The following is a 22,879-nucleotide window of genomic DNA, read 5'->3' as shown; positions in this document are numbered from 1 at the left end:
TGAAATATATCATTTTGATGGTCTACTCATAAAGTAATCTAATTTCAGCTATTTTTCTGACGTTAATCTCCTGTATTCCAGTTTCCACTGTTAAAATATATACATTTAAACAGTTACAATAGTGCATGTTCATTTCTGTTCTTTTCTAGTAGGGCACACTGTGGTTACATTTTAAGCACAAGCACTATATAAAATATTTTATTTTTATTTTATTTTATTTTACATTTGTTAACCGGGCTAGTCTAGCTGGATATATGTCCATTTTCAGTAGAGGCCCGGGGAGAAAAGCTCCACAGATACTAAATTACAAGGAGACAAATTATAAAATAAATTCAGTACAAAAAGAATATACGTTTAGTAACACAAAAAAACTAAATTTCTAAGGAACACACTCAAAATATTATTATTCAGTAAAACATTGCAAAACATTACGATTAGCAACATATATATGATAATCCGTTGGAGAGAAAAAAGTAGAATGGGAGACTCAGAAGGGAATTACAGAAGAAATACAAAGGCAGAAGAGAGAAAGAGGCAAAAGTGTAGAGTGGAAAAGAGTATTGTGATGGAAAAGAGGAGGGGGGAGAGAAAAAGGAGGAGAGGGTAGGAGCATAGGAGGAGAGTAGCAGGGCAATAGGAAGAAGGAAGAAGTAAAGTAAATAAGTATAGTGTAAAGATATTAGTAGTATAGGGGGAAGGAAGAAGATCAGTCAGGAGTCCTGCAGGAGCAGAGCCAGTGATTTTGGAAGTACAGTTTGATTTTTTGTTTGAAGAGTGGTAAGGAGGGGATTAGAGTGATATCAGTGGGTAGCTGATTCCATATCCTTCCTACAGTATTAGTGAACAGAGAGTCACCAGCTAAGTTATGGGACTTTACAGATTTGGTCATGAGTTTAGAAGAAGATCGAAGGGAGGTAAGATTATTGTAAGGGATTAAAAGTTGAGAAAGTATAGGGGTATTATAAGGTTGGTACAGTATCTTGTGAGCAATGGTAAGTTGGGATATCAAAAGACAGTTTTGTAGCTCCAGCCAGCCTAGGAGTTTTAGGTTTTGACAGTGATGTGTTCTGAAAGGGTTACTGGTGGCAAAGCGGGCAATGCTATTGTAACAAGTTGCTAGTTTATTTAGGTTGGCCTTCTTAAGGTTAGTGAAGATAGGTGAGGCATAAAAGAGGGTAGAAATCAGATGGGAATGGGCAATGGTAGCTCTGGTAGAAGGTGTGAGAAAAGGTTTGATATGGTATAATGATCCAATTTTTTTATTAACAGTTTTGATGATGTTATTGATGTGTTGATCGAAAGTGAGATTGTTATCGATGGTTATTCCTAGCAGTTTAGTTGATGTGTCAGGAGAGATAACAGTGGTGTCATTGGATAAAATATTGAAGTTTAATGGGGACCCTCGAGTGGTAGGATTGAAAAGGAGAAGTTTTGTTTTTTTAGCATTGAGGAGGAGGTGCCGTCTAGTGAACCAAGTTTCTACAGTGTTGAAGGTGGTTTGAGTTAGAGTGAGTAGCTCTGAGGAGGTAGATGCTGAGCAAATAATCGTGGAGTCGTCAGCATATTGGATGCAGGTAGCTTGTGGGATGATAGTGTTGAGATTGTTTATGTAAAGGGAGAAGAGAAGTGGACCAAGAATAGAGCCCTGTGGGACTCCAATAGAAACAGGCAGTAGTGAAGAGATATGATTGTCCCAAAGAACGGCTTGATGCCTGTTGCTTAGATAAGATGTAAACCATTTAATAGCCAGGTTATCAAATGAGAGGGATTTAAGGATGTTAATAAGGGAAGAGTGGTTCACCATGTCAAAAGCTTTAGAGAGGTCAATGAATAGAGCAGAGGAGAGAAGATTTGAGTTGCGAAAGTTGTTGATAGTATCAACGAAGGAAAGGAGGGCAGTGGAGGTGCTATGGTGGGGTCTAAAGCCATGTTGACAGTTGGCTATTATGTTGTGTGCAGAGAGATATTGTATGAGTTGCTGGTGGATGCATTTCTCCATGATCTTAGCTAGTGGAGAGAGAAGGGCAATAGGTCTAAAGTTAGTATACTCAATAGAGTTACCACCTTTGTGTAGTGGGATGATACGAGATATTTTCCATAAATCTGGTATGGTTCCCTCTTGGATAGTCCTATTAATGAGTATCGATATAGGGTATGCAATCTGCTTAGCAGCCTTTTGAAGAAAGAGAGAGGGGAGTTTGTCAGCAGAGGGAGTACAGGGTTTCAGTTTAAGAATAAGCTTGTAGATGAAGGAGGTAGAGATAGGGTGAAGAGTGAAGTTATAGGGGGAATCAACATGATTATCTGGAGGGTAAAAGTTAATGGTGTTCATTTGTTTAGCAAGTGATTGGATGGTATCAATAAAAAAGGTGTTAAAGGTGTTTGCAGTATGGCTAGGAGTTCCTGGGTCTGCGTTTATTGGGGAGGGAGTTTTCGCTGTACCAGGTGAAAGGAGTTTGTTGATCGAAGACCAGAATTGTTTGGGTTTATATAAATGGGTTTCCTGAAGTTCACAATAGTAGTTCTTTTTGTCTGAGATAATAGCTTTCTTTGTAAGATTTCTAAGTTGGCAAAAGTGATATCTTTTTAACACATACGTCTGTACAGACCAGTTTGATATACATATGGCATACAGTTCTATACAGATTTGGTTCGGATCCGAGCAGGCACCTTTACAAGCATCTGCTCCAAGCTCCTCCCCTACCCATAATACACCACCACTGCCTTCCTTTACTCAGATCGAGTTTGCTGCACCCTAAACCAAAAAACCCCAACCAAATATACCTTACCGCACACAACTTTTGCAACCTCATGAAACAGACCAAAGCCGCTAAAGTGTGCTCCGCTACATGCCAAGACGGTAAGGCCAGGGGGAAGGAGGGGGGAACGACTGAATACAAATGAAGTAGAACTACTCAGATGGAAAGTTATGGTGAGTACATAACTTCTTTATCTGAAGTAGTTTACTTCATTTGATCTTCAAATTGTGGGACAGCGTCCCCAACTACTTGTACACCTGGGTGGCCCTCACGGAAGGATATTCTGGAGCACCACAGAGCCAAAGGATGTTCTCCCTTCTAGATATCAAATCCAATTTATAGTGAGAAATAAAGGTATGAGATGAGGACCAAGTAGCTGCAAAACAAATGTCATCCAAGGATACCCTAGACCAAGTAGCCATGAACCTTGTGGAATGAGCTCTAACCTGACCGGGAGGAGACAAGCCTTTGTCCTTGTAAATCTGAAGGATGCAGAGAGAAATCCATCTAGCAATGGTCACCTTGGAAATGGGTTTACCCAAAAAAAGATTTAGAGAAGGACACAAACAACTGGTCAGATTTGTGAAAGGGTTTGGTTCTGTGTAAACAGAAACGTAATCGTCTATGAACATCTAACAAATGCAACTTGTATTCACCCTTATTTTTGAAATTTGGATAGAAAACAGGTAAATTGATAGTCTGATTGATATTGGTCTCTGAAGCCACTTTTGGAAGAAAGGAGAGATTGGTACGAAGAGAAACCCTGTCCTTATGGAAAACCATGTATGAAACCTTGACAGACAACGCCTTAAGTTCTGAGACCCTCCTAGCCGAGATGATGGCCATTAGGAAGGCACTTCCAAGATCTGCTGTTACCACTGGCTCAAAATTGGGGGCAACCAGAGCTTGCAATACCATAGTAAGGTCCCATGGGGGGGTAGGATCTTTGACCGGAGGACGCAAGAGAAATGTACTTTTGATAAAAGCTGTGCACAATCTGAAAGAAGCCATGTTCTCACCAGTGTGGAAATTAAAAATGGCAGCCAGCTGAACTTTCACTGTAGATGAGCAAGCCCCTTGTTGAAAAATGTTTGCCAAAAAATCAAGGATAGCCAGAATTAGAGCAGTGAAAGGGTCTAAATCCCTTTGAGAAGCCCAAATGGAAAAGCGCCTCCATTTGCTACGGTAAATTTTCTTGGTGGATGATTTATGGGCTGCCACCACAATAGCCTTGACCGAAGAAGACAAAGCGTATGTCCTAGCAATTAAGGGAACTGGAGCAGCCAACCCGTGAGGTTCAGACAGTCCAGGTTTCGGATGCGGGACCCTTGAGGGGTGAGAGATGAGATCCGGATGGGGATCCAAGGAGGAGCTAGAAGATGAGACCAGAGGAAGGGAAACCATACCTGGCGAGGCCAAAACGGGGCAATGAGGATCACTTTGCTCCCCAGTTGATGCGCCTTCTGGAAGAACTTTGGGATAAGAGGTAAAGGAGGGTAAGCATAAAGAAGACCGGGAGGCCAAGCATGAACTACAGTGTCTCTGGGGGATTCCCTTGGTGGGGGGCTCAGAGCGAATAAAGTACAGTTGTGTACACTTACCATAAATGTAGATGTTCGAGTGTATTCACTGTTGCAGTCATCACATTTGGGTTATCTGCTTGCAGTAGCCCTCAGTCGGCCTGATTATCAAAGTCTTGGGTCTTGCGTCAGTTGCTGTCTCATCTTCTGTGATGTCAGGTAGTCAGGGGTAAAAAGCATGCAGCCGATGCCATTACATCAGTTTTTATTGCCGCAGATGTCAGGTGCCCCCCTTAATGGGAAGCAATTAAATACATATACATATATACAAGGTTATACCTCCATCAAAAAAGCAAATACACCAAAAAGCTTTTAAGCATAGTAGAGGTACAGCCAAAAGAAGTCAGGGGGCTGGAGTGAGGGTAACCAGGACTGCAACAGTGAATACACTTGAACATCTACATTTATGGTAAGTGTACACAACTGTACTAAGTTCTTCGTGTTTCACTGTTGCAGTCATCACATTTGGGTAGATTCCCAAAGCTAAGGATGGGAGGAGGAATTTAGATAATATTAGGACCAGCTATAAGGTCCTGCAAGACTGCAGTGGCAAAGCCAGCTCTGGATTTAGAGAACATTGGCAAATGGTAATGCTTGGTGAAAGTATGTACAGAACTCCAGATAGCAGCTTCTAGGATACTCTGGTAGGGACACCTCTGAAAAAGGCTGTAGAGGTAGATGCAGCCCTGGCTAAATGGGGACTAATCCCCCGTGGGATAGGTTTTTCCATGGTACTTACAGCAGAAATGAATGCAATGGCCTATCCATTTAGAAATGGTTTGCTTTGAAATAGCATTCCCCTCTGCCCCTGCAGCAAATGCCACCAGCAGTTGTTCAGATTTCCTTTGAGGTTTAGTCCTGTCCAAATAAAATCTAAGTTGTCTGTGCACATCTAAGTAGTGCAGTATCCATTCTCCTTTGTTCTGTGGATTAGAAAAGAAGGTTGGCAAATGAATGGATTGATAAAGAGCCACACTGGATACCACCTTGGGCATGAAGGAGGGATTGGTCCTGGGGAACATCCTGTCCGCATGAAAGATGATGAAAGGGTCCACTGCCATAAGGGCCAGTAATTCAGATACCCTTCTTGCTGAAGTGATGCTAAAGGAAAAGCTGTTTTCCAAAATAAGAATTTTAACTCTCCACTTGCAGCTGGCTCAAAAGGAGGCAGAGTGAGTTTTTCCAATACAAAGTTAAGGTCCCAGGCTGGAGTTGGGGCTCTTCTGGGTGGTCTTAAGTTTTTGGCCCCTCTGAGAAAGTGCTTGAGCAGTGGGTGAGAAAAGAGGGGTGGCTCTGTGTTGTAATGAGCTGAAATGGCTGAGGTGTGAATTTTGTTGGAGGAAAAGGAAAGGCCCTTGTGAAGCATCTCAGTTAAGTATTGAAGAATCTGAGGTAAATTGGGCGCTGCTGTGGCCATCCCTCGAGTTTGGTTCCAGGCACAGAATCTTTTCCATTTTTCAGCATAAGATTTTCTAGTACTAGGTCTCCTTGCCTCAAAAATGACATCCAACACTTGTTTACTGAGGGATGGTAACACAGACATTAGGTAATTAGCCAGGCTGCCAGGTTCAGGGTTTGAAACTGGGGATGAAGAATTGGCTCTCCTGCTGTGACAGCAGGGAAGGGGTCTGAGGCAGGTGCCATGGGGCTAGCTGTGACACACTGCGCAAGAAGGGGTACCAGTGTTGGCTTGGCCAGTCTGGTGCAACCAGTAGCATCCTTGGCTTGTCCTGTTTGATCTTTAGTAGTACTTTGGAGAGGAGAGGCAGACGAGGAAGGGCATAAACTGATAGATTTTTCCAGCTGAAGGACAGTGCATCCACTTTCCAAGCTTGTTTGTGGGGAGTCCTTGTGCAGAATTTGTCCAATTGGTAGTTCTGGGAGGAGGCAAACAGGTTTATATCTGGGCTCCCCCATTTGTTTATCAGCATGTTGAAAGCCTTTGGTTCCAGTTTCCACTTGTGTGGGTCCATGAGATTTCTGCTTAGTTTGTCTGCCAGTGTATTTAGTTTTCCTGGCAGAAATTGAGCCTGTAGATGCACTTGGTAGCTCAAAGCTGTGTTCCACAGAGCCATGGCTAGTCTGCAGAGAGGGTAGGAATGGGTACCCCCTGCTTGTTTATGTACCACATAACAGTGGTGTTGTCTGTCTTTACCATTAATTGTCCTGGGAGAATGTGGTCCTTGAAGGCTGTCAGAGCATTCTGTACAGCTAACATTTCTTTCTGATTGATATGCAGGTGCATTTTACTTGGGTTCCATTTGCCCTGAATGCACTTCCCTGCCAGGTGAGCCCCCCATGCATAGTCTGATGCGTCTGTTGTTAGGGTTTGGGTGGCAGGGGGTAGAGTGAATAGTATTCCCTTGTTTTGGTGGCAGGCCTCTGCCCACCAAAGGAATTCTAACCGTAGGCAAGGTATGATAGGAATCATTGCTTCTAGAACCTGAGAATGTTGACAACATAGGCTTTTTAGATACCATTGTAGTTTCCTCATATGCAGTCTTGCATATGAAATTAGTAGTATGCACAAGGCCATGAACCCCAAGGCTTGCAGTATTTGTCTTGCAGATAGCAGGGTTTTTGTGGCCACTAATTTGAAGTAAGTTGTCAAATGAATTTGTTTCTCTGGCTGAGGAAAGTCATCTGGGGAAGTTGCGTTCAAGCTTGCTCCCAGGAATATAATTTGACAGGGTACCAGCTGTGATTTCTTTTCGTTTATGGTGTACCCGAGACAAGTTAGCACCTTTTTTACAAATGCCAGATGATTCAAAAGTATGTCCTGGCTTTCTGCCTGAATTAGACAATCGTCCAGGTATGGGTATATTTGAATATTTCTTTGCCTGCAAAATGCAATGATTGGAGCTAGGCACTTTGTGAACACCCTGGGCGCAGTAGATAAGCCAAATGGCAGTGCAGAGAACTGATAGTGCATGCAGCCTGCTTTGAAGCATAAGTATCTTGTGCAAGATTCCCCGATTGGGATGTGCAGGTAGGCTTCCTTTAAATCCAGTGTTGCCAACCAGGCATCTTTGCCTATCATGGAAAGCAACTGGTGAAGAGTTAGCATCTTGAATTTTGGAATCACCAAAAAGGTGCTTAGGATAGAAAGGTCCAGGATAGGACGCCATGAGTTGTCTTTTCTGGGTACCAGGAAAAGTCTTGAGTAGAAACGTTGTCCCTTTTCCTCTTCTGGTACAGTCTGAATAGCCTTCAATCTTAAGAGAGAGATTAATTGCTTTTGAGCCTCTGCCGACTGATTTGGGGGTAGATCTGGCCAACTGTTTGGGGTTGGTAACGTGTGGAAGTGAAATCTGTATCCTTGGGAAACTATGTTTAAAACCCATTTGTCCTGGGTAATGAGTTCCCAGTTTTTTGCTTGCAGAGCAATCTTTCCTCCTAAAGGAGCAGTCAGTTGAGAAGCGCTTGGAAGTTGTAAAGTTAAGTCACTGAGACAGCTTACCATAGTGGGGAGTCTTACTATTCCCTGATGTGGAAGTGGGAGCCCCCCCCACTGCTTAAGTCCTGTGCGTACCCTGGGACTGAAGCCTGGTTGTTCTGCTGGTTCTGGGTTTGAACTGAGAAGGCCTGGAAGAGGCAGGAAAGGACCAATTTTTTGAGTGCCAATGCCTACTAAATCTGGGAGGCTGTACTTGCAAAAAATCAGTTTGCATAGATTTAGCTTTTTCCTCCATCTTTTTAAGTACTACTTCAGCTTTGTTGCCAAGCAGGTGGTCTTGGTTTAAGGGAGCATCCAGTAATTTAGCTTTAACATGGTCTGGCAAAGATTGCTCCTTAAGCCAAGCATGCCTTCTAAGTACAGACCCAGTGACAGTAGCCCTGCAAGATGCCTCTGATGAATCAAAACCACATTGCAAAGTATGTTTTCCAACTTGTTCAGCAGAATGCATTAAATCCTGTAAATCCTTATTTTCAGCACAATCAGGAATCATCACCATTTTCTGTTTAAGCAATCTAATAATATGCTGCTGATACTTTAACATATGAAATTGGCAATTTAAGGCCCTGATGGCCAAGGTTGCAGAGGTGTATACCTTCTTACCCCATCTATCCAGGGCCCTGGAATCTCTATCAGAGGGGGTAGGATTTTTGGCAGTAGTAGCCTTAATGCCCTTGGGTCCCTGTGAAATGGTCTCAGGATCCACAGTAGGACTTTTAAAAAGGAACTTGTGAGAATCAGGAAACCACTAATATCTATCAGGTTTTCTGGGAGCAGGAGGTAAAGAGTCAGGGGTCAAGTTAGACTCCGAAAAGGCATAGTCAATGTCCAGCACAGGAGGGATTCCTAAAGGCCTGTGTTGGGGCAGGAGTAAGAAATCTATAAGCCACTTTTTAGAATCAGAGTAATCCTGGCTTTCCCAGTAAAAATGCTCTCTAAGAGTATGCAAGGTTTCACCAAAAGAAAAATATTCTGGGGGAGAAGCAGAGGGAATGGAGTCCTCTGCATCAGAATCCTCATAGGTAGATAAGGGTAAATCCTGGTCATCAGAGGAGACAGAAATTTCAAAATCCTGGTCAGAAGTATCATAAGCAAATTCAGTCCTAGGTCTCTTAGAGGGGGAAGGTTGGCTTCCCCTGATTAAAGTAATAAGGTCTTCAGCCATTCTTACCATTTGTTTTTTAGGCATAGAGGCCAGACCATGCGGTCTGGGTGTCGGTTTCTTAGGCATGGTTCGAGTTTTAGGCCTTGAGGAAGAAGATGGCGTTGGTTTAATATGCAAGTCAGTAGGCCTGAATACACCCTCAGAAGCTGGTGCCTGCACAGTGGCTCTGGACCCATCCAAGGTAGAGACATCTGCAGGTTCCACAGTTGAAGCATTCTGCGGCATACTGGACTCCAAATGGGCCTCAGTAGAGGCATGCAAATCTGAAGTAGCAGGTATCAGGGGCTGCGAAAGCACCTCACTGAGTACTGGCAAACTGGCGACTAGCTTAGGAGAAGCGTTGTCGGCAGCTTTGGACCTAGGCGGCCTGTCTCTGCCTTTATCTTTGCATTTTTTCAGAATGCCGGTAGTCGGGTGGCTTACAGAAGACATATCTGGATAACTGAACCGAGCACCAAAATATTTAGAAGCAAAAATATACCAACGACAAACAGTTCATGGTTTAAATAAGGAACAAAACCGACAGTGAGGTAATGTCGTGGTCAGGGCCTAGGCAAGGAATACAGTACGAATGAAAATCTTTATGAGGTATTTCCTTTCCACGAAATACAATTATTGACTTTTACTGACATCGGTTAAGAGCAAGAAAAAGTTTCCCCAGCGGAGTACTTAGCTTTAGTTGAAGACTTCAGTACTGAAACTCGAAAACGAAAATTTCAGGAGTCGGCCGACCGGCACTTTCGAACTGCTTCTGCTTCAGGCACCGCACAGCAAGAAAAAAGTACAGTTTTGTACCTACCATAAATGTAGATGTTCGAGTGTACACTCTGCTGCAGTCATCACACTTGGGTTATCCTTTCGTCAGGCGGTCCCGCAGTTGGCTGGAATTCCAAAGCCTTGGTCCGGCGTCAGTTGCTGTCGCTTCTTCCCTGACGTCAGTGAGCCAGGGGTATATATAATGCAACCAACGCCATTTTCTTCAGTTTTTCTTGCCCCAGATGTCAGGTGCCCCCAAAAAGGTGGTCAGTAATTAGTACCAAACTGAGTAAACTTGCACAAACACAAAATCCCTTCATCTATAAGCAAATACATCAGGAAGGTATTGAAGAGATTTAGCCAGTAGGTCAGAGGGGATGGAGGGAGGGTAACCTGGACTGCAGCAGGGTGTACACTAACATCTACATTTATGGTAGGTACAAAACTGTACTATGTTCATCGTGTTACCCTGCTGCAGTCATCACACTTGGGTTGAATCCCAAAGCTAAGGATGGGTGGAGGTATCATAGAGGGTTAGAGGAGGCTAGAAGGCCCTGCAGAACTGCAGTGGCGAAGGCCGCCCTGGTCTTAGAGTAAAGTGGTAAGTGATAGTGTTTGGTAAAGGTGTGTACTGAACTCCAAGTTGCAGCTTCCAAAATCTCCTTGGTTGGAACCCCCCTGAGAAAGGCTGTAGAAGTAGCTGTTGCCCTGGCAGAGTGGGGCCTAATGGTAGCAGGAACTGGTTTTCCATGATGGGTATAGCAAAAACGTATACAATGAGCTATCCATTTGGAAATGGTTTGCTTTGGTATAGCCATCCCTTGAGAAGCTGTAGCATAGGATACAAAAAGCTGGTCAGATTTTCTGAAAGCCTTAGTTTTGTCCAAGTAGTAACGAAGTTGCCTGTGAATGTCCAAGGAATGCAGGAGTCTCTCACCTTTGTTCTGTGGATTGGGGAAGAAGGTGGGTAAGTGGATGGTTTGATTTAAAGCCACACTGGAAACCACCTTAGGCATAAAGGAAGGATTAGTTCGTAGAGAAACTCCGTCTTGATGAGAAAAGAGGAAAGGTTCCACTGCCATTAGTGCCTGTAGCTCTAAGACTCTTCCAGCTGAAGTTATTGCTAGCAGCAGGGCAGTCTTCCATGACAGGAACTGAAGATCTGCAGAGAAAGCTGGTTCAAAGGGAGGTAGCGTTAGTTTTTCCAGAACAAAATTGAGGTCCCATGTTGGTGTAGGTGCTCTCCTGGGTGGTCTAATGTTTTTTGCCCCTCTGAGGAACTGCCTTAGAAGTGGATGCGAAAATAAGGGTGGATCCGTGTTCTAGTGGGCCGAAATAGCTGACGCATTGATTTTGATGGAGGAGAAAGAAAGTCCTTTGTGTAACATCTCAGTTAAATACTGTAGAATGTGAGGCATGTGAGGTTTAATTGTCCGAATAAGCCTTCCTGGTGCTTGGCCTCCTAGCTTCCAGAATAACATCCATAACTGCTTGGGAAAGAGGAGCTGGTGGGATGCTTAGTTGATTTGCCATGCAGCCAGATTTAAGGTTTTGAGCTGACTGTGAAGAATCTGATTGTTTTGTTGTGTGAGTAAATGGGAAATTTGTGGTAATATCCATGGTAGGCCGTGGGCCATATTCCTCAATAGCGGGTACCAGTGCTGGTGTGGCCAGTCTGGGGCTACGAGAATCAGTCGTGGTCTCTCCTTTTTGACTTTCAGAAGTACCTTTGTGAGGAGAGGCAATGGAGGGAAGGCATATACTGCCAGGTTTTTCCAACTGAAAGAGCGTGCGTCCACTTTCCACGCTTGATAGTGAAGTTCCCTTGTACAAAATTTTGTTAGTTGATAGTTTTGAGGGCTGGCAAACAGGTCTATGTCTGGAAGGCCTCATTTTTGAGTTATCATTGTAAATACTTGTGGATATAGTTTCCACTCGTGGGGATCCATGATGTTTCTGCTGAGGTCGTTTGCCAATGTATTCTTCTGTCCTGGCAGGAATTGAGCTTGTAACTGAACTTGGCAAGCCAGAGTTGTGTTCCATAAGGTCATTGCTTGCCTGCACAGAGGGTAGGAGTGAGTACCCCCTTGTTTGTTTATGTACCACATTACTGTGGTGTTGTCCGTCTTTATTGGCAGTTGTCCTGGATGTAATAGATCCTTGAAGGCTGTCAGAGCTTTCTGTACAGCTAGCATCTCTTTTTGATTGATGTGCAGATTCCTTTGATCTGCAGTCCATACGCCTTGAATGCACTGTCCTGCCATGTGAGCCCCCCAGGCGTAATCTGATGCATCTGTTGTGATAGTTTGCCTGGCTGGGGACAAGGTGAAAGGCTGACCCTTGTTGAGGTGACATGCCTGTGACCACCATAGAAACTCCTGTTGTAGGCAGGGAATGAGAGATATCATTGTGTCCAAGCTGTGGCTGTGTTGAGACCATACGCTTTTTAGGTACCACTGTAATTTCCTCATATACAGCTTTGCAAATGGTATTAGTAGTATGCAAGATGCCATGAAGCCCAAGGCCTGCAGAATTTTTCTTGCAGTTAATTGGGCCTTTGTTGCCATTGTTTTGAAATATTGAGTCAGTTGTAGTTGTTTGTCTGGCATCAGATAAGCCTTCTGGGCCATTGTATTCAAGCTGGCACCCAGGAATGTCATATTTTGTGAGGGTACTAGTTTTGACTTCTTTTCGTTTACTGTGCACCCCAGGCAATTTAGTAGATGTTTCACAAAAGCCAGATGATGTAATAGAATGTCCTTGCTTTCTGCTTGGATGAGCCAGTCGTCCAGGTATGGGTATATTGGAATTCCTCTTTGTCTGCAGTATGCAATTACTGGTGCCAGGCATTTTGTGAAGACTCTGGGCGCAGTAGATAAGCCAAAGGGCAGTGCAGAGAATTGGTAATGGGTTGAACCTGCAATGAAACGGAGGTATCTTCTGCAACTTTGTCTGATAGGGACATGCAGGTATGCCTCCTTGAGGTCCAACGTTACTAGCCATGCTTCCATGCCCAACATGGGAAGAAGCTGCTGTAGTGTTAGCATCTTGAATTTGGGTACTTGTAAGTAAGTGTTTAGAATTGAAAGGTCCAGAATTGGTCTCCAGGCATTGTCCTTTCTGGGCACTAGAAAGAGTCTTGAGTAAAATCCTTGACCTTGCTCTTGAGTAGGTACCAGTTGAATGGCTCTCATGTCCATGAGAGCTGTAATTTGTTTTTGTGCCTCTGCCCATTGATTTTGTGGCAGGTTTGACATTCCTCTTTTCATTGGCAAGGTGTGAAAATGGAATCTGTATCCTCGTAAAATTATGTCTACGACCCATTTGTCCTTTGTGACAGTTGTCTGAAAAAAGTGCGAGTTTTCCTCCCAAGGGAGTTGCCAAGAGAGTGTTGCTTGGCCAGATAAGGTGCAAGTCACTGAGTTTGCCTTCTAGTAGATTGGGACCTGTCTTCTCCTCCCTTCTGTGTTGCAGTGCCCCATTGGCGAGGTTTGTACTGGGCTTGTGGTTGTCCTCTGCCCCTTGGGCATCTGTATTTACCCCTCTGTAGTCTGTCTGTAGCTGGAAAGGACCAATTTTTGTTGGCCAGTTTCTGCTGAAGCGAGGGGGCTGTACCTGTAGGAAATCTTTGACTGTCTGCATAGATTTTTGACTTATCCTCCATTTTCTTTAAGACTTCTTCTGCTTTAACCCCAAAAAGAACATCCTGCTGTAAGGGAGCATGTAGAAGTTTTGCTTTAACATGATCAGGTAGAGTTTGTTCCTTTAACCAAGCATGCCTACGTATAACAGACCCAGTGACAGCTGCTCTGCAGGAGGCCTCCAAAGAATCAAACCCACATTGTAAGGTATGTTTGCACACATGTTCAGTGGCATGCAACAGATCCTGCATTTCTTTCAATTCAGATTGTTGAGGGAGAGTGGTCATTTTTTGCTTTAACTGAGAGATTAGAAATTGCTGATACTTAAGCATGTGAAATTGGCAATTAGTGCCCTCATAGCTAGAGTGGCTGAGGTGTAAACCTTTTTCCCCCACCTGTCTAGTGCTCTGGAATCCCTCTCAGAAGGTACAGGATTTTTAGCCATAAAAGCTTTAGCCCCCTTGGGACCCTGGGAGATTGTCTCTGGGTCAGCAACAGGGCTTTTGTAAAGAAATCTGTGGGAGTCAGGCACTCTATATCTGTCAGGCTTAGCCGGAGCAGGAGGTAGAGAATCCGGGTTAAAACTGGATTCTAAGTAAACATCATCCACAATGTCTAAAACTGGTGGGATGGCAAGTGGTCTGTGTTGGGGGAGTAAAAGAAACTCTCTGAGCCTTTTTTTCGAGTCAGAGTAGTCCTGGCCTTCCCAGTGAAAATGTTCCCTCATAGTGTGTAAAGTTTCCCCAAAGGAGTAGTCTTCAGGAGGAGAAGCTGAGGGAATGGAATCCTCAGCATCAGAATCTTCATAAGGGGGAAAAGGAGTAATCTTGGTCCTCAGAGGAGTCTGAGGAAATGGGCACTTGTTCAGAGGACGCATAATCTTCCTCGTCTAGGCCTTTTGTCAGGAGGGGGCTGGGAACCCCTGATTAAAGTGATCAAATCTTCAGCCATTTTGAGCATCTGTTTCCTAGGCATGGGGCCTTGAACAGGGGACTGAAGTGCAGTCTTTTTAGATTTAATAGGAGTCTTTGTCTTAGAATGCGATTTAATGGTGAGCGTCGTCGGTCTGAAAACACCTTCAGAAACCGATGGCGTTTCTGCAGCACCGACATATTTTTCAGCAATGTCGTCGGTAGGGCCTGAACTAAATGGCTGCGTCGGCCTGGTATATTCCGTCAAAATTTCTGAAGCGGTCTCGGGATCAAGATCTGCGGTAGTCAGGGCCTGCGTCGGAGCCTCACTGAGGACCGGAGAACCGGAGACCGGACCAGCCGAGGCATCGGAATCTGGCTTAGGCCTGGGCTGTCTGTCCTTATCCTTGCGTTTTTTGTGCACGCCGGTAGTCGGGTGCTCCGACGGCATGGTGTAGTTAAATTTCCTACCGAAGTAGTGTCATGCGAAATCAAAGCGTCTTTTAATAGTACGCTTATTAAACCTAGCACAAAAATGACAACTAAGTGAAGTCGTGGTCTGGGCCTAGGCAAGTTATGCAATAAGAATGAAAATCCTTATGAGGTATTTGCTTCCCACAAGAAATACAATTGTTAACTTTTTCTGACATCGGTCTGAGGCAAGAAAAGTTTCAACGGGTACTTAGCTTTATAGAAGACTTCGGTCTGAAATTCGAATTCGAAAATCTCAGTAGTCGGCCGACCGGCACTTGCGAACTGCTTCTGCTTCGGGCACCGCGCGGCAAGAAAGACTGAAGAAAATGGCGTCGGTTGCATTATATATACCCCTAGCGCACTGATGTCAGGGAAGAAGCGACAGCAACCGACACCGGACCAAGGCTTTGGAATTCCAGCCGACTGCGGACCGCCTGACGACAGGATAACCCAAGTGTGATGACTGCAGCAGGGTAACACGATGAACATCTGATGTAATGGCGTCGGCTGCATGCTTTATACCCCTGACTACCTGACGTCACGGAAGATGAGACAGCAACCGATGCAGGACCCAAGACTTCAAGCCGACCGAGGGCTACTGCAAGCAATTAACCCAAATGTGATGACTAACAGTGAAACATGAAGAACATCTCGCTGCACTTTGCGTTGGAAGGAGAAGCGAAGAGATTGCAGCAAGGCCGACCCCACACTAGAAAGATCTGCTCCGCTACTGAAAGATTCAGAGAACACTTGTAAGGCATCAGAACAGTCCGTCTTAGTTTGTCTGCCAGTATGTTGGACCATCCTGGAATGTGTGTTGCTACCAGGAAACGACTGGTGGAGATTGCCCATTCCCAAACTCTCATAGCCTCGCAACAGAGGGGGTAGGATCTGGTCCCCCCTGTTTGTTGATGTACCAGACCACCGACATGTTGTCTGACTGAATTGCAATAGTTCCTAGAGGGAGAAAAGCATGAAGGGCCTGCAACGCTAAAAGGACCGCCTTCATCTCTAGAACACTAGCATGCAAACTGGTCTCAATCGGGGACCACATGCCTTGAACTGTCCTTCCTAAGCAATGCCCCCCCCCACCATAGCTGGGAGGCATCCGTGGTCACTGTGGCTTGGGCAGGAGCTGTGACAAAAAGTCATCCCACTAGTATTTCCGAAGAATGCATCCACCAGAGGAGGGATGACCTGCAGACTTTGCTTATGTGTATCGGATGTGTCAATGGAAGATCCAACATAGACCATTGCACTGCTAGAGTCCACAATCGCATATGCAAATGAGCACACGCGAGAAGCGTGATCGTTGCTGCCATTGAACCTAGGGCCTGTAAAACTAACTCCACTGAAGGAAGATGGGACTGATAGATGAAGGCGACATGCATCCGTAAGCTTCGAATTCTCTCAGAGGTCAGGAAGACTTTTGTCTGCAAAGTGTCTATCCATGTTCCTATGTATTCTGTTATCTGGACAAGGTTTAGCAGACATTTGGCTGTGTTGACTGTAATTCCTAGATGGTGTGCAAGACGTAGGAAATGGTCTCTGGTCTGACAAAATAGACGATTGGTGGGAGCAGCAAGGAGCCAATCATCCAGGTAAGGGTAGACCTGGATTCCCTGAAGCCTCAGGTGAGCTGCTACCACCGCCATTACCTTGGGGAACACCCTGGGGGCTGTGGTGAGAACAAAGGGTAGGGTTCGAAACCAGGTAATGATTGGCTCCTAGCCGGAAGCAGAGTAACCTCCCTGGAGCTTCTGTGCCTCTATGTGATAGTAAGCATCCTGGAGGACTACTATTGACGTCGCTCTCTTGCTGGTAAGGCAGGATGGACTGTAACGTGACCATCCAGAACTTCTCTTTGGCAACTGACAGGTTCAGAACCTGGAATAGATGTCCAATCTGGACTGATCTCAGGGAGACGGGTTTGATGGCTCACTTCTTTAGCACCTTGATTACCACTAGTGCCGCTGCCTCCCTTTGCGCGGGTGGTACATCTGGGAGGTACCCCAAACGGGACTGAATAACCTCTGGATATTATCTGAAGCACCCAACAGTTTGATGACATGGACTCCAATGCCGTCAGGTGCAACAACAGGCAACCCCTGACTGCCTCCAGAGGACAGCAGTTGGGCAACCCCTCAAGACTGCTGTGTGGTCCTGTCCGAGAAAGGTTCTCGAGACCCAAAATTCCTTGCACCCCTTCTGCCTCTGGGCAGGCATCTGTCTGGTCCCCCTCTGCCTCTAGGGGAAGAAGAGTCCTGAGTGTCCTGGGAATACGGAGACTTCCGGAATCACATCATCTTTTGCACTCGCTGATTGTGAGAAAAGGATCTTTGAGGGTTTTTGAAGCGGATCCCGATGGCAGTGTCTTCCCCGTCCTTCTCACTCTGGACCAAAGTGTCATGGACAGTCTTTCCAAATAGGGAAGAGCCGTCATAAGGGGCATTCGCAAATAGTGTGGGAAGAAATAGTTAGGGAATTGTTATGGCTAGGCTTGTATAGGCCCTAGGGCTGATAGCCTAGTACCAACCTATGAACCTATGAAAAGACACCTTAAAGGGTTTCATGAACTGACACAATCTGAGCCAGGCGTGACTCCTCATGGCAATGCTGGACCCAGCCGCCCTAGCCGGTCCCTCGGTAGCGTGCAAGAAGAGACACATAGATGTATTACAGACTGCTTTCAAGGTTGGCCATCCTCTCAGAGAACATACGCCTGTCCTCCTGCGACATGGACTGTAGGGATGACTCAGCTAGTTCCTTGACCAGGCCGCGCTGTAGTTGTGTAACATGGGCCAGATAGTTCAGCGCACTTACAGAAAAGGTTGCTGACGCATACACCCGCTTCCCTAAGCGATCCATCATCCTGGACTCTCAGTCAGGGGATGGACTGTGGAACTCTCCTGAACTAGTTCTTTCTTGGTGGCAGCTGCTACCACCCTACCGTCTACTGGGGACCCTTTATTCCAAGCATGTCTCTCAGCAAGGGGGCTTAAAATTTTATCAGGGCGCTTTGGAACTAGCTCCACGGTGTCCGGTTCCTTCCAAGCCCGCGAGGTGACCAAGTCCACTAACAGATCCACAGGGGGACACCCAGGAAATAAACGGGCCCATGCAGAAGGCCTCCAGGAACACCGACTTATCCAAGGAAGGTTTTGGGGTGGACCAACCTCCCTGCTGGCGCAATAGTTCCATGTTGTCTCCAAAGGAGACATCCTTGGGAGATGATCTGGGGGAACCTTCCCCTTCCTCCAAATCAGTGTTTTCAGTGAGGGACTCCAGAGAGGAGTCCAAGTACCTCCTCTTGCACAGATATGCTTGAGAGGAACCTCTCCGGTGGGGCTCTCCGGAGCAGGCTCGCAAACCACCTGATGTTCCTCAAGTGGAACTGTCTTGGGCTCCTCAAGCACGGGCTGTCCCTGCGGTAAAATGACTGGAGTCGCACCCAAAGCAGAGTGAGTCAGGGCTAAATCCGAAGAGATAGTCATGTGTTTCGATCCACTGGAAAGAACCCTTCCACCACGTGAATGCCGAGGATGAATGAGCTTCCTGGGATGTCAGTAAGGGAGCTGCTCTCCTCAGATCCAATAGGGGATCAGAGCTATGCCCGAAGGAGATGGAGCTCCGAGGAGATGGCAGTGACCCAACAAGGTCGGCACTGACGGGAAAAATTCCACCTCATCAGATCCGACACCAAAGCTATGGCTACAAGAGCCACTTGGATCCGAGCTAGTCAGGTCTGACGCACTCCATGTAACTGCCGGGGTCGAGGTGACAGGTACCATCGATGCCGGCCCCCTGACTCCGAAGCCTCTTGGATTCTGATACTCCGAAACAAATGGTTGGATCAGAGAAGGAGAAATAAGTGTAAAGAAGGGAAGCGAGCTCCCCCCTCCAAAGGGAGAGGGGGCTGGCAAAACTCCCATCTGGATTAGTGTACAAATAAATCTCATAATTTTATCCATGTCAGCTTTGGATAAACTACGGGTGGACCGTGACGATGCTATGGACTCTGACCTGGCTGGACTGTGTTCCGAAGCCCTAGAAGATTACCTAGGCTCCAGGGAAAACCTAAGCAATCGGAGCCGAGGGTAGTCAGGTCAATGTACAGCCTGTATTTCTGGAGGAGGCCTAGCTGGAGCTGAATGGTCTGGGGACCACTTCCTCCTATGTGCTTTGTGCTCTCTCTCTTTCTCTCTGCCCTTACGATACTCTCCTTCCATAGAACTACAAGCAGGAGGGCGAGTCTCAGTCTGGGAGGCAGAGAGGGAGGGCGCTGAAGAAGTGGTCACAGCCATGACCAAAGAGGTAGTGGAGGCAGCCACCTCCATTGCAGGAAGGAGACCCTTCATTACCAGTTTTGCCCTATGATCTTGTAGGGCTTGCGGCTTAAAGCCTGCGCAAATGCTACAGCCCAAAGAGAGATGGGCTACTCCTAGGCAAACACACAGAGTGTGGCCGTCGGCTGGCGACAATTTATGTGCACTTCCGAAATACTTGTTTAAGCTGATCAGCCATCCTAAAAAAACAGACACAAGGCCTCACACCAACCCACCGGACGCTCAAGATGCACACACACAGACAGAGAGCTGAGGGGGAACTCTAAGAACTAATGCGACGCACCAGCAAAGGGAGGAAAAGGAAAAAGCCTATGCTACTAACACACACACACACACACACACAAAATAAACTATTGAATTTAACTTGAAGCTTCAAATAACTACTCAACACCCGGAGTTCAGAGACCATGATGCAAGTGATAGCTGCGACAAACGAGATCTGAGGGAAGGAAGGTGGTGGTGGTGTATTATGGGTAGGGGGCAGGAGCTCAGAGCAGATGCTTGTGTAGTTGCCAGCTATGATCTGATCCGGATCTGTATTCCCACAGGTTGAAGATCAAATGAAGTAAACTACTTCAGATATAGTAATTAGTTCACTCTGAAGACAATACAGAAAGCTTCTCAGCACAGATTCTATCTGCATTGAAAACTGAAAGATATCATTTTTATGGCCTACTCAAAATAATCTAATTTCAGCTATTTTTCTGAAGTTAACCTCCTGTATTCCAGTTTCCACTGTTAAAATATATACAATTAAACAGTTAAAATAGTGCATGTACATTTCTGTTCTTTTCCAGTAGGGCACACTGCGGTTACATTTTAAGCACAAGCACTTTATAAAATATCTTTTTAACACACACGTCTGTACAGACCAGTTTGATATACACATGGCATACACTTCTAATACAGTTGTACCACAACCATCTTATATAAATCATGTTGATAATCGCAAATGGCGTATAATTATTTACAAAATTCCAGATAGCTGTGCTGGCAGTATCTTCCTTTGTCACCCCCCCCAGACTCAAGCTAGTTTATCAAGTGACACTTGAGAAAGGCTGCTTAAGAAGGATGAGCTTATCTGGGAATACATTACCACATGCCTTCCCTTGAGATCCCAGCTGCCTTTGCACTGCTGACCCCATTACAGTGTTGCACTGTTGTATCATAAAGTGGATATAAAAAGTGTACACATCCCTGTTAAAATATCTGGTTTTTGTGATATAAAAAATGAGACCACAATAAATCATTTCAAAACCTTTCCCACCTTTGATGTGACCTCTAACCTGTACAAATCTGGAGCATTTCTCCCCGGGCCTCCGCTGAAAACAGGCTCTGTGGGACCTAGTCGGACTTTCCTGGTCAACAAATGTTAAATAAAATAAAAAATAAATTCAATTGAAAAACAAACAAATCTGTTAGGGGAAAAATATAGAAAATAAAAAACGTACAATAAGATGGTTGCATAAGTGTGCGCACCCTTTTTAATTACAGCATTCACTCTTCTTGGGTACACACCTACCATCAATTAAAGAGACTCAGATTAACCCCAAATAAAGTTCAGCTGTCCTGGTAGGATTTTGCTGACATTTACTCAGTTGCTTGCTACAGCAAAAGCCATGGTTCAGAGAGAGATTACAAAGCATCAAAGGGATCTCATTGTTGAAAGGCATCAGTCAGGACAAGGGTACAAAAAGATTTCTGCAGCATTGGATATACCATGGAACACAGTGAAGATAGTCGTCAAAAAGTGGAGAAAATATGGGACAATAGTGACATTGCAAAGAGCTGGATGTCCCTCCAAAACTGATGAAAAGACTCTCCAGCCGACACAAGCATCCTCCAAAAGGGCCTCGTAGAAACAGACAACTGGTGCCAGAGCCATGGCCTCAAGCTAAATGCCAAAAAGTGTATAGTCATCCCCTTCGGCAAAAACAAAGTGCCCACAAATTACCACATAGGTGGTAATCCATTAAGTCAAGAAGAAGTAATTAGGGACCTGGGGACCCAAGTTGATAGCAATCTCTCATTTGACAACCACGTGGCCAAAGTGGTTAGAAAAAATTTTATATAGCCCACCTAACCATGAAGGGATTCACATCTAGATTAGGGGAGGTCATCGTGCCTCTTTACTCACTCATCCCTCATCAGGCCCATAATTGAGTACAATGCCCCTTTTGGGATGTACCTTACCAAACACCTGCAGCGACTGGAAAGACCCCAAAAGTACCTCACCAAGAGGATCCAAGGGCTCAAACAGATGCCATATGCTGCCTAGTTAAAGAAACTCCAGCTCTACTCAGTGGCATACCGCCTGCTCAGAGGTGACCTGTGCCTGACGTATAAGGCCATGTCCAACCCGGAATTAAGGGACATGCTGCACCTCAAAAAATCCAAATCCCATCGAGCTACACGCTCGAGAGACTTGAACCTCAGCACTGAAATAAATAGGACATGCTGGAGGGACAGATTCATAACCCAGAGGCTCCCTTCACTCTGGAATAAAATCCCAGTCCAGGTTAGGCAGAGTCCCTCATTGACTCTTTTCAAGAGGAATCTTGATGCGTGGATGGGAGATCGTAGGTTTACCCCGGGTATCACTTCTGTGTCACTGTTAGACAGAGGCACAGTATACTAACCTCGAAAAAGGGCATAGCAAAATTAATTTAAAATGGGTGGCGAAAGCCAAACATACTCTGGCTAGGCTTATAAATGCCCTAGGGCAGATAGCCTAGTATGAACCTATGAACATGAAAACTGGTCAGGGATGTTGCCAAGAGACCTACAGCAACACTGAAGGAGCTGCAGGAATTTCAGGCAAGTACTAGTTGTGTACTGCATGTGACAATCTCCCATATTCTCCATATGTCTGGATTATGGGGTAGGGTTGCAAGACTGAAACCTTTTCTTACACAGAAAAACATCCAGGCCCAGCTAAAATTTGCAAAACAATACATCAAGTCTTCCAAAAGCATGTAGGAGAATGAGTTATGGTCTGATGAGACCAAGGTTGAACTTTTTTTAGCCACAATTCCAAAAAGTATATTTGGCGCAAAAACAACACTTTGCATCACCAAAAGAACACCATCCCCACGGTGAAGCATAGTGGTGGCTGTATCATACTTTGGGGCTGCTTTTCTTCAGCTGGAACTAGGGCTTTAGTCAAAGTGAAGGGAATTACGAACAGTTAGAAATACCAGTCACCTTTGGCCCAAAACCTTCAGGCATCTGATAGAAAGCTGAAGAAGAAGAGGAATTTCACCTTTCAACATGACAATGACACCAAATCAACAAAAGAATGGCTTCACCAAAAGAAAATTAAAGTTTTGGAATGGCCCAGCCAAAGCCCAGACCTAAATCCAATAGAAAATTTGTGCAGTGACCTGAAGAGGGCTACGCACAAGAGATGCCCTCCCAATCTGACAGATTTGAAGCACTTTTGCAAGGAAGAGTCGGCAAATATTACCAAGCCAAGATGTGCCATGCTGATAAGACTCCTACCCAAGAAAACTGAATGCTGTAATTAAATCAAAAGGTGCTTCAACAAATTATTAGTTTAAAGGTGTGCACACTTACGCAACCAGCTTTTTGTATGTTTTTTTATTTTTTTATATTTTTCCCCTAACAGATATGTTTGTTTTTCAACTGAATTGTACATGTTATAGGTCACATTAAAGGTGGAAAAAGTTTTGAAATGATTTATTGTGGTCTCATTTTTTTATTTCACAAAAACCTGGCATTTTAACAGGGGTGTGTACACTTTTTATATCCACTTTATGCCTGCCATCCT

General features: G+C 45.1%; 1 protein-coding gene across 3 annotated transcripts in view; it reads right to left on the bottom strand.

Annotated features, from left to right (window-relative positions):
* Positions 1-22,879, bottom strand: part of GORASP2 (golgi reassembly stacking protein 2) — a 1,358,808-nt gene that overhangs the window by 48,753 nt on the left and 1,287,176 nt on the right. The gene's annotated exons all lie outside the window — the stretch shown is intronic.

This window comes from Protopterus annectens, chromosome 6.part1 (assembly GCF_019279795.1).
Source record: "Protopterus annectens isolate FY-2018-M chromosome 6.part1, PAN1.0, whole genome shotgun sequence".
In the NCBI taxonomy this organism is placed as follows: domain Eukaryota; kingdom Metazoa; phylum Chordata; order Ceratodontiformes; family Protopteridae; genus Protopterus; species Protopterus annectens.
This window is presented reverse-complemented; position numbering and strand designations above follow the sequence as displayed.